Raw genomic sequence first — 11,452 nt, 5'->3', positions numbered from 1 at the left:
ACCACCTGTCGCCTACACCTACAGACCATAGGGTACAGCCATATTTGAAGGTTGCCACCGTACCCGAGCACCACACTCATGCACATGATAACTACCTGAGCTTTCCGGGGCTCTGACCCTTCAGATCAATAAGCACAGAGCTACAGCAAGCCGGAAGGCACAACGAATTGATGTCATAACTTAGATAAACTAGCCTATCCACATACATTACATAACTTGTGATAAAGCAAGACATGGCATGATATACTATAGGAATAACATAACAACCATACTCTATATTATGAATAAGACACTGATATGTTGAGTACAAAGTCATACCCAAGGCAGAAGGTTGCATCCGACAACAACCCGGAGGATAGCTTAGCACTGCAAGAGAGTAGCTCTAGCCTAGCTCCACTAGCCTAAGGTTTACAAGTCTAGCTTAGAGAGAGAGAGAGAGAGAGAGATAGGCTTCAAGTGTGGTGTGTGTGAGAGGGGGTCTCCTCCTATCTTTATAGGTGGTAGAGGGTGGTTCCCAGGAGGTATCTTCGGGGAATCTTCTACCACGGCCTTCAGGAGTCAACTAGGCATCACCACGTGGAGGATGAGGATGAGTGGCGTGTTGACGCTCATTATTGACACACTTTTACCCCTATTTATCTTCAATAATGACATGAATTTAATACCTAAACTATTGATCACACCTAATAAACCGGTCATTTTCACATGTGCGACATATTTTGAAGGATATTCTGTTTTTGCAGGGAATTGGACCTCAAAGCATAATTTTGGATAAATCATTGAACGAGCATCAAACCAAACAAAGATAAAAGGCCAATGGGCCCATGAAGGGCTTAGGCCGATCGGCCAAGAGGAGCCCATGCCGATCGGCCTAGGGTCCTCTAGCGCCCCCTAATGCCCATCTTTGGTAAGCAATCCTCCGAGATGACTTAAGGGCTAAGTTTGTGAAGATATGGCAAGGGTGACTTTGGGATCAAATAGGAATCAGAGAAGATCAAGCAGAGATTTGGAAAGTTATTGAAGATCAATATCATCCCGAAGCTACAGACGTGCCAAGCCCACATGGAAGCGAAAATAAGACTCCTAAGCATCTAAGAAGTCTTGGGGGTGAAGCAGGATGCGAGGAGGCAAAAGGAAGGTCCAGGCTGATATACCTGGACCGTCCCAGGCTGATCAGCCTGGTGGTTTCCTTTGTCCCATGCAGTTGTCGGGGGTTAGCATAGCTGAACCTCTGCTGGTGTGATCACCCTGCGTGGAACATCAGGCTGGAGTTCTAGAGCTAGGAGTCATCAAGATCAAGGTATGATCCTAGTGGTGATCTTGTGATGTACAATCATTCATGGTGAAGTAATATATGTGTTCATGCTCTTAGCGACCTAAGTATCTCCTTTGATAGCTTTATGCTTTATTGGGTTTGCTTGTTTTTCAATCTATGAATCGATGATAGATTGCTTAGGGTGTTCTTGTAGTCGTGGTGACCAGATTTGCATGCCTAATCTACCGATGAGTATGACATGTTCTCTTGATCGTGCTCTTAACCTACTTGCGCTAATAGAGGTGGTTGTGATAGAATCTTTCTTGTGTAAGGTGGGGGTCTTGGGATTCAGACCAGAGGTGTAGATTTAAAGATTCCTTTTTACTAAGATCATATCCATGTTGCTTTGCTATCCATGCTCTGAGTTACAACATATGCATAGTCTAGGTTGCTCTAGATTGGTTACCTCTCCTCTATCTTTTATCTGTCTATGCATACTTAGTAGATTGGATCTGAATCTCTCATAAACACCAAGTTAATTCTAACAATGCTAGTTGAAATAGATCTTGTGATATAAGTTCCACGGATTGATAAACCATAGGGGAATACTCTGAGGGAAGAGCTACTACTGATTCGTACGCTTGCAGCTCACAATTGGCATACTAACAGCCGTCAACAAGCTTTTCTGGTGCCGTTGCCGGGGAACTAATAGTCAAGTTCTAGTTTAACTATGCATATGTAGATATAACTTTTTGTTCATGAGTTTTCAATCTTTTCTTTTTAATCTATTTGTTTTTGTGCATTCTCAATCAAAATTTCAGATCTAGGTCCTGTATATATATGTTTGCTTTCACTAATGCTAATAGTAGATTGATGGCAACCTCTCCAACAAACCGAAAAATTTTGTGGATGATCTAGAAAAGCTTTACAGGCAAAGGATACGACTAGCAAAGGCAAGAAAGTTGGAGATCGTAGAAGCTTCAGTAGTTAAGGAAGAATTGGAAGTGTTGGAAACATCATCGTCATCATCATCTTCTTTAAAGTCAACACCACCAGCAAGTCCAAGAGGGGCGCTAATTGTGCCAGACGTAGCAGAAGCACCTGCAATGGTTACCTGAAGAAGAGTGTACCATTAGGGAGCTGTGCATCCTGAACATCACTGATTTACCTCTCCATGAGTTAGATGGCATCGGGCGACCGTTCACCATCGATACTTCAAGACCTTTCACTGGCAAGGAGGATGCTAATCTTTATCTACAAACATTTATGCAGCTATGCAACACCTTCTATATGGATGGAGTTAACAAAGGTCAACTAAGAGCAAGGGTGTTTTACTACTGTCTACTTGGAAGAGCGCTTCAATGGTTTTATTCTCTACCACTCACAACAATTCAGAATTGGGATGAATTGATGAAGGCCCTCATAATAGAACATTATTCACCAGCCAAGACTTAGAACCTGAGAAGCAAGATAGCTACTTTTTCTCAGTATTCTACTAAGAACATTGCTGAAGCCTATGAGTGTTTCAATGACTATGTCCGTATAGTTCCACATCATAAGTTCTTGAAGGAGGATCTAGTCTAGAAGTTCTATCAAGGGCTAACACCAGCATGAAGGGTAATCATCGACACATTGGCTGGAGGATCAATCATCGACCTCACCCCAACTCAAGCTTTCAAGTTATTCAAGAAGGTTGCAGACAATATTGCATGTGCATCATCTGAGCGCCTGTTCCCAGCTCAACCACCTAGAAATTCTTAAGGTGTGCTGCAAGTAGGGAATAATCAATTACTCAAAGGGAAAATCAATTCGCTGATGAAAAGACTCGAGACTATGGAGATAAAAGAAGCTCATGCTATAGTCCTGACAACAGCAGAAGCATGATCAACATGTGAAGAGTGTGATGACTATGGCCATGTTGGGAAGAACTAACGAGAGGAAGAAAGGTTTCTAGACTACATGAAGAAGGGAGAGTGGTTTCCACCATCCAACTATCAGTATGGACAGAATAGACCTCAATTCAATGCAAGCTCATCTATCCAGAACAAGTGCCTCTATGCATTCAACAGAAGGAGTTCATGAAGAAGAAAGGCAAAATCAACAAAGACACTGTCACTAAGTTCAAGGCTATGGATAAGATTTTGAAAAATATTGATAGCAAGGTGACAGAGGTTAGAAGTTTGAACCACCAAGTGACAAACATGATGAAGATGCTGGAGACTCAAGTTCCGCAGTTAGCTGGGCACTTTACAGGGAATGATGAAAAATTGTCGAGACAATCGAGGAATCCAGAGTCAGCTAAAGCTATTCAAACTTGCTTAGGCAAGGAAACAGAAGATCCTGAACGCCCTGTGGGAGCTAGAAAACCTAAACCAGTTGCCGAAGCAGAGATGACTTCGAAGGAGAAGACACCTACCCTAGCTCTGGAGATTGAAACAGAAGAGCTAGAGTTTGAGATTGTTGATCAAAATGACATGAAGATTCTACTAGGAAAGCCACACCATCATCTAGGTAAAACTCACAAACAGTCTGAAAAATTTGTTGAAGTTATGTGCAGGTTGAACATTAATAGACCACTATTGGATTCTTTATAAGTTCCAACCTATTCTCGCTACTTCAAGGATATACTAACGAACAAGCGAGAGATCCCAAAGTTCACTACAAACCACATCAAGATGATAGAAGAGTGCAGTGCTATGATTGCTAATCAAGCTCCTGAGAAGAAAAGAGATCCAGGATGTCCAACCATCCCATGTTCAATTGGAGTGTTGATGTTCGGAAGGGCATTATGTGATCTTGGCACAAGTGTGAGCGTCATGCCTAAAACTGTGTTCGAGATGCTACGCCTGCCGGAGCGGGAACCAACTACTATATGCCTGGAGTTGGCAGTTCGCTACCCCGAAGGCATTGCAGAAGATCTACCTATGAAGATCGGGAATCACTTTGTCCCAGTTAACTTTGTGATACTCGAGATGGGAGAAGGAGCTAAATCCCCACTCATCCAAGGAAGGCCGTTCCTGAAGACCGCAAGAGCAAACATAGAAGTTGGTAAGGGCGAGATGAAGTTTGATATTAATGGCACTATGAGCGCATTCAAGTTTCGCCCATGCTTTGAGGTATGCACCATGGTTTCTAAAGTATATACTGCCACACCATCATGTTAAGCCGAAGGAGAAGAACAAGAAAGCAAAAGAAAAGAAACCAGGGCAAGTTGCTATCGTCCAGAAGAAGGAAGAATGCTAGCCTGTGAAGACCAAAAAGATAGCCAAGCCTATGCCTACATTGAAACTAAAGGTGGTGAAGAAGTAGGTGCTGAAGACTGCAACGCCAACACCGAGCGCTGGTCCGAAGTAAAGAATTAAAGAGTCTAGCTATAGACTATAAACGAAGCGCTTTGCGGGAGGTAACCCGATCATCAAGTCAAGAATAAGCTACTGGGAGGACAACCCTGAAGACATTTGGATATTCAAGTAAGTGAGTCGCAAATTTTGCTACGTCATACCTGGTAAACATTTAATAAGTGGAACCTTCGGCTAAGACATTTTTTTGGAGTTTTATTCGCTTAGTCATTTTCCTATTCCTCTCTTTTTCTTAAACCAATGACATGAGCCATGCTATGTTTTCATTCACTTTTTCTTAGAAAACCAGAACAAAATATCCATGTCCTATAAGACTTTTCATCTTGATCATGATGATTAGCCTGCGCTATTCTTACTTTGCAAATTTTGACGCATGCTAGGACTCGCACGAATTTAGGATTTTGGTTTGTTTAAACTTGAAAAAAACTCATCAGTTTTCTTAGAATCAAAATTTTTCTCGAGCATCTTTAATTTATTCCATTCAAAATTTCTCTCTCACTTTTGACAAAATTAGAACCTAAACCCACTACCCCACGGTTGAAATCGAAATTGCTTCATCTCAATTCATGAGAATGGACGATACTGGTGCAACCAAAATTAATGTAGTCGGAAATCCCTTTGACTTACAAATGTTTTTGATACTTCAAAACTCGTCTAAAATATATTTGAACTCAATGATACCTTTGAGTTAATTTTTAATTCTTGAAAATAGAGGAGGATTAAGCATCTAAATATGATTTGGAGGGTTTATGAGCTTCATTAACACTAATGGCTTGATTTGTGATCAGGGGAACAATCATGGAGGCACTCTCACCTATTACACATGCATAAAGAAGCAAACAGTGGACTGTCATGCTTGTTTGTTGCAGCTTAAAGGACAAAGCATTGAGTGACATTGAGAAAACAACAAGGCCATGACACATAGGTGTATGATTTTCAACAAAGTGACAACACAAAAGAGTGAAGGAGATCTATTTGGTGATGGCCGATCGACCTGGTGTGCTTTAGGCCGATCGACCTGGTGTGCTTTAGGCCGATCGACCTGGGGTCTTTTTAAGCCCCATCACGGTGCCCCTTGGCAGATAAGTTGCTCTACTCATTGTTCATCTATTTTTCCACCAAGAGCACGTCTAGTTAGCCTCTGAAAATTTCGAAACTCCACTCATACACAAAAATTCCAGCAAATAAAAATTTCAGCAAGCAACTCTTGCTAGTTCTTGCTCTTGTGTAAATTCTCGTCAGCAAGAAACCCTGACGAGGAGTTTTTCTTGAAGTGTGCAGAGATGAAGAGCATTGGAAGGCTTTTCACAAGGTCGAGGAAGTCGTAATCATCGGCCAAAGCTTCATCTATGTCAAGTGCTTCGCAGCGGTACTCGGTCTCCAAGTCGCCGAGAGGTGGTGACGTCGACAAGGAGGTACCACACAGCGACCGAATGGTGCTCGGTGGGATGAAAACTAGAATCTCTTCCATGCGGTTCAATGAACCGCGTGGAATTCCCGAAGCCGTGCCACAACCTTCAAAGAGAGCAACTCGCTCTCAGAGTGGCTACGCCGAGAAGAAGTCGATATATAGCATCACAATAATGAGCAAGGAAGAGGAGGAGATGCTCAAGAATATTGAAGAAAGACTTGTTGTCAACCATGATTTCGATGATGACTTTCTTCAGAAGAAATTTTTCCACAATGATATCTACAAGCTTTTGAGCAATATTGGTTGGATGCAATTTACTCTCAACGGTCCAGTTAGTGTGCAAATGGATGTGGTCGTCGAGATGTTCATGACTAGGAAGCAAGTTATTGACCCCTCCTACATGATGATTAAAAGCCAGATATTGAAAGGCTCCGTGCATGGGTTATAAAAGCTGGAAGCATCGACGCCAAGACTATGAAGAATGCACATTTGATTGGATGGAATTTATCATATGGGCAAAACCGACTGGCTAGAAGAGGGAGTATTATTCTAAGCGAAGAAAGGCATAAGAAGGCAAAGAATCGAAGAAGGCTCATCCTCGCAAGCAGCTCCAGAAGAATAACCTCCACCACCCAGCTCGAGCTACTGGCAGATAGAGTTCCAGAATGCACCAAGCTACAAAGGAGTTCCTGAGGGATGATAGCAGGAGCAATGGCTGAAGGCGCCTGCAGAAGCATGGGCGCAAGGCTAGTTTGCACCGCACTTTTAGCACCGGCGTATCAACCACGATCAGAATTTCAGCAGCCGACAGATCCACCACCGCTGCCACCATATGCTTTTCATGGTTACATGCCACCTCCTTTCCTGGGAACCCCATCATATGCTCCGTTGTCTATTCAGTTCAACCACATGCCACAGCCATAGAGAAGTGCGCGCATCATAGGCGCGTATATACAAAGGACTTTATAAGATGCAGATGTTGTGAGGCAAGCCACCGATAGGATTGAGGATGGAAATGTGAGCATTGCCTATCAGTTCGGCATGATGGGAATTGTGCCTCCAGATCAGTACCAAGGTGGAGCGCAGGAGCATTATGAGCAGGGATATCAGGAGCACCACCAGCAGCGAGAGCCCCATTTGGAGCCACCGTAGGACGATCAGGACTGATGACGGAAGGAACCAAATAAATACGCGCATGTGTGGTTTAAGTTTTCTTTTCTTTTCTTTATTTATTTCAGCATGTGTGTTGGGTGTGCGTAGTTGTTGGGGGGGGAATATTAACGACTCCTCCCAAGCCCATGGAGACGACAAAACGTAAAGGCCCAGGCCCACCTGAGATAACAAGGCCAGCGCCGGCCCAACACGGGGAGCAGGGATCGCGTTCCGCCTCACCCGACCCGGCGTCCTAGAGTCAGGCGTCCCCGACCCCCGCGAAACCAAGCTCCGCCTCGCCCGACCGCAGGACCGAGGTCGGGGGCATCCGACCCCCCGCCGCAGGCCTCCGCTTCGCCCGACCCCAAGCGTAAAGGGTCGAGCTGGCCCGGGCCCACCAGACAAGTATCCACCTCGGGCACGGATCTCGTGGGTCCCCCTGTCGATTCCACCATAAATACACCGCAAAGCTGTCAGAAGAAAGGATGTTCGCACCTCCACGCAACCCATCGCAAGTACCCATGCACGGCCGCACAGTACCTACTACAGTGGCTGCGACCTTCTCCGATTGGCCACAGGGCACTCATGAGCTGCACCGCCTAGGGCAGGAAGAAGTCTTGCCTGCTCTCGTGCCCCGCGCGCCCGGCTGCAGGGATGCGACGTCCGCCCTCCGCAGGCCATCAGCAGGATGGCAAGATCCGCCGCCTCCCCCAGCGGACACGGGGGTCACGACAAAATGCCATCATCGCGTCCGGTGGCTACAGTCGTCGAGGAGGCCGTCGATAGGATGCAGTGGCCACCACCCTCTTCCGGCTAACGCGCCGGTAGAAGCCGAAGGCCAGTGAGGACGCCGGCGACCTGGGGACTTGTTCCCCCCCCCTTCACATTATTCTTTTTACTTAGCCATGTTTATGTTTTTACGGCTCCCCACACTCGGTCTCACCTGTAACCACGGTGGCCTCCTCATACTATAAAAGAGGAATCGGGGGCCGGAGACGGGGAAGAAAAAAAAGAACGCACAACTCAAGACACCATAATGCTCCCTAGACAATAGAACGCACGTACGCACCCTGCTAGAGCGTCAGGGCACATCCAAGAGACTTGGGACCGGTTCCCTATCTCGCACTCCTGTAACCCCTACTATAGAACCCTGCGTGGGCAACACGAGCAGCTCCCAATACTGGACGTAGGGCGTTCCCTTGCCCGAACTAGTCTAAACCCCGTGTCTCCCATGCCACCATCCGAAGCCTTACGCGCATAAAAGAAATTTACTAGTCTAAGTCTTGACCCGCTAATCTTGACAACGACAGTTGGTGCACCAGGTAGGGGACCTTTGCGCGTAGATCTCCGCCTTTAGGTGGCCAACCACGATGCCAGCTTCGCTCCAGGCTCCCTGATCTGCTTCGGGAGTCTGGACTTCCTTGCCACCGGGGAAGGGATCGAGCTGATCCCTCTCCTCGTCCGGACTGCTCGCCCCGTCATCACCAGCTCTGCCGCTGCCGAGACAGCAGCGAGAGGCCAGGCGCGCGCCGGAGGGCCTTCCCCAGGGGGCTGGCTCTTCGAGCTACGCAATGCTGCGGTGACCTACAGTCGCCTCCTGATGCGGTCCATGACCGTGTCGCCCACGAGCAACGAGCTCGCAGGTGTGGCGAGGACAATTTCCGATGCTGGCTCCGACAACGGGAGTCACCACCCCTCGCACGAGTGCTTCATGGCCGACATGCACTCCAAGGGGTCCAACAACGGCGGCGCTGGAGCGAGGCAGAGGACTCCCCCACCGCGCGCCGTGGCTACGACTGGGGGAGTCCTCTGCGTCCGGCTGTCGAGGTGCGCAACCTACTCGAGTGTGCCGCCGTCCAGCAGGCGGAAAGCTCCGCGTCCCGGCGACGCGGGCAAAACGCCAGTAGGGTGGCGCCCGACGCGCCCCCGGAGAGGCGGGGGGAGTCTGTTCACCAGCCTCCCCCTAGGGCAAACCAAGCCGCGCCCGCTCGGCGGACACCACCGCCCGCAGGAGGCGGGGCTCGGTCTGTCCACCGACGCGTCGGCTCTGTCCGCGACGCCCGCGACACCCTGGACGCGTGAAGGCGCTACCTCGTCCACCGCGGCGGGCGCTACGACAGCGAAGAGGACCGCAGCCCGAGCCCCGACCCGGCGGGGCCCTGGGCCTTCTCCGTGCGCATCCTGAACGCGCCATTTCCGTCGTGCTTCAGGTAACCAACAAATGTGGCCAAATACTCGGGGGAGACGAACCCCAAGGTATGGCTCAGCGATTACCGGCTAGCATGTCAGGTTGGTGGGGCGGACGATGACCTGTTCATCATTCGCAACCTCCCGCTCTTTTTGGTCGACTCGGCGCGAGCCTGGCTAGAACATATCCCTTTAGGTAGGATCCGTAGCTAGAACGACCTGAAGGAAATATTCGTGGGAAACTTCCAGTGCACGTACACGCGCCCTGGCAACTCCTGGGATCTCCGGAGCTGCCGCCAGGGATCAGACGAGTCCCTCCGGGACTACATCCGACACTTCTCCAAGAAGCGTACCGAGCTCTCCAACATCACGGACGCCGACATCATAGGGGCGTTCCTGGCCGGAACCTCCTGCCGGCCTCTCATCCATGAGCTAGGGCATCAAGGCTCGCGGACCACGGAGGAGCTCCTCAATATCGCCACCAGCTACGCCTCGGGCGAAGAGGCTGTTGGAGCAATCTTCGATCGCTCCAAAGGCAAGGCGAAGCGGGAGGAGGACGCTGACGAGGGCACCTCCAGTCACCAGCAGTAGAAGAAGAAAAGCAAGCAGCGGCGCGAGGCTCCCCTCGTGGCTGCTGTGGAGCGCAAGTGAGGACAACTGCCACCAGAGGGCACGCCCGGCTTCTTCGACAAGCTACTCGAGGGACCGTGCCCGAATCACGAGTTCCCTATAAAGCACGCCTACAAGGACTGCAACCTCATGAAGAGGTACTTCGTAGGCAACCCAGTGAAAGGCGACCGGAGACGGAAGCCTAACGAAGAGAAGAAGGACGACGAGGAGAAGGAAGACGGTTTCCCCAAGGTGGACGGCTGCTTCATGATCTTCGGCGGCCTGGCGGCGTACAACTCCAAACGCCGTCAGAAGCTAGAGCGCCACAAAGTCTACGTGGCCGAGCCTGCGACACCGGCCTTCCTCGACTGGTCAGGGTCCGCCATCACCTTCGACCGGTCCGACCATCCGGGACGCGTCCGGCATCCGGGGCGCTACCCCCTCGTCGTCGACCCTATCGTCGCACGACGCTCCTCTCCAAGGTGCTCATGGACGGAGGCAGCGGCCTCAACATCCTCTACGCCGAGACCCTCGACGCCATGGGGATTGACCACTCCCGCCTCCGCCCTAGCAAGGCGCCATTCCACGGCGTCGTGCCAGGGAAACAGGCAATGCCTCTTGGGCGGATCGACTTGCGTGTCACTTTCGGGATCCCTTCCAACTACAGGAAGGAGGTCCTAACCTTCGAGGTGGTAGGATTCCGTGGAACCTACCACGCTATTTTAGGGTGGCCATGCTACGCCAAGTTCATGGCCATCCCCAACTACACCTACCTCAAGCTCAAGCTGCCGGGGCCCAACGGGGTCATCACCGTCAGCACATCTTTCCAGAAGGCGTACGAGTGCGACGTAGAATGCTGCGAGTACGCTACAGCCATTACCTTCACAGAAGAGTTGGCGGTCCAGCTCGCGGAGGGCGTCGAGGACCAGCCTGACTCCAAGCAGTCGGCCTCCTCCTTCGAAGCCACCGAAGGCGTCAAGGAGGTCCTCCTCGACCCCAGCAGCTCCGACGGCCGGACCGTGCGGATTGGCGCTACCCTACCTCCCAAATAGGAAGGCGCGCTCGTCGACTTCCTCCGCGCGAACAGTGACGTTTTCGCGTGGAAGCCCTCGGATATGCCCGACATCCCCAGAGAAGTCGCCGAGCACTCCTTGAACATCAAGGCCGGCTCCAAGCCAGTAAAGCAAGGGTTGCGCCGCTTCGACGAGGAAAGGCGCAAGGCCATTGGCGAGGAGCTCCAGAAGCTTCTTGCGGCTTGATTCATCAAGGAAGTATACCACCCCGAGTGGCTGGCTAATCATGTTCTTGTGCGAAAAAAGAATGGGAAACGGAGGATGTGTGTTGACTATACCGGTCTCAACAAGGCATGCCCAAAGGATCTGTTTCCTTTGCCACGCATAGATCAGATAGTCGACTCAACCGCCGGGTGCGAAACCCTCAACTTCCTCGACGCGTATTCCGGCTACCATCAGATCGTGA

At 49.7% G+C, this 11,452-nt stretch overlaps 1 non-coding gene across 1 annotated transcript; it reads right to left on the bottom strand.

Moving 5' to 3' along the window:
* Positions 1-2,710: 2,710 nt before the first annotated feature.
* On the bottom strand, positions 2,711-2,817 carry LOC117841219 (small nucleolar RNA R71). Its single transcript, XR_004637240.1, has one exon. It is a non-coding gene; the product is annotated as a small nucleolar RNA R71 (small nucleolar RNA).
* Positions 2,818-11,452: the final 8,635 nt, after the last annotated feature.

The sequence above is a fragment of the Setaria viridis genome, chromosome 9, assembly GCF_005286985.2.
Source record: "Setaria viridis chromosome 9, Setaria_viridis_v4.0, whole genome shotgun sequence".
NCBI classification, from domain to species: Eukaryota; Viridiplantae; Streptophyta; class Magnoliopsida; order Poales; family Poaceae; genus Setaria; species Setaria viridis.
The sequence above is the reverse complement of the archived record's forward strand: the minus strand, read 5'-3'. Positions and strand labels throughout refer to the sequence as shown.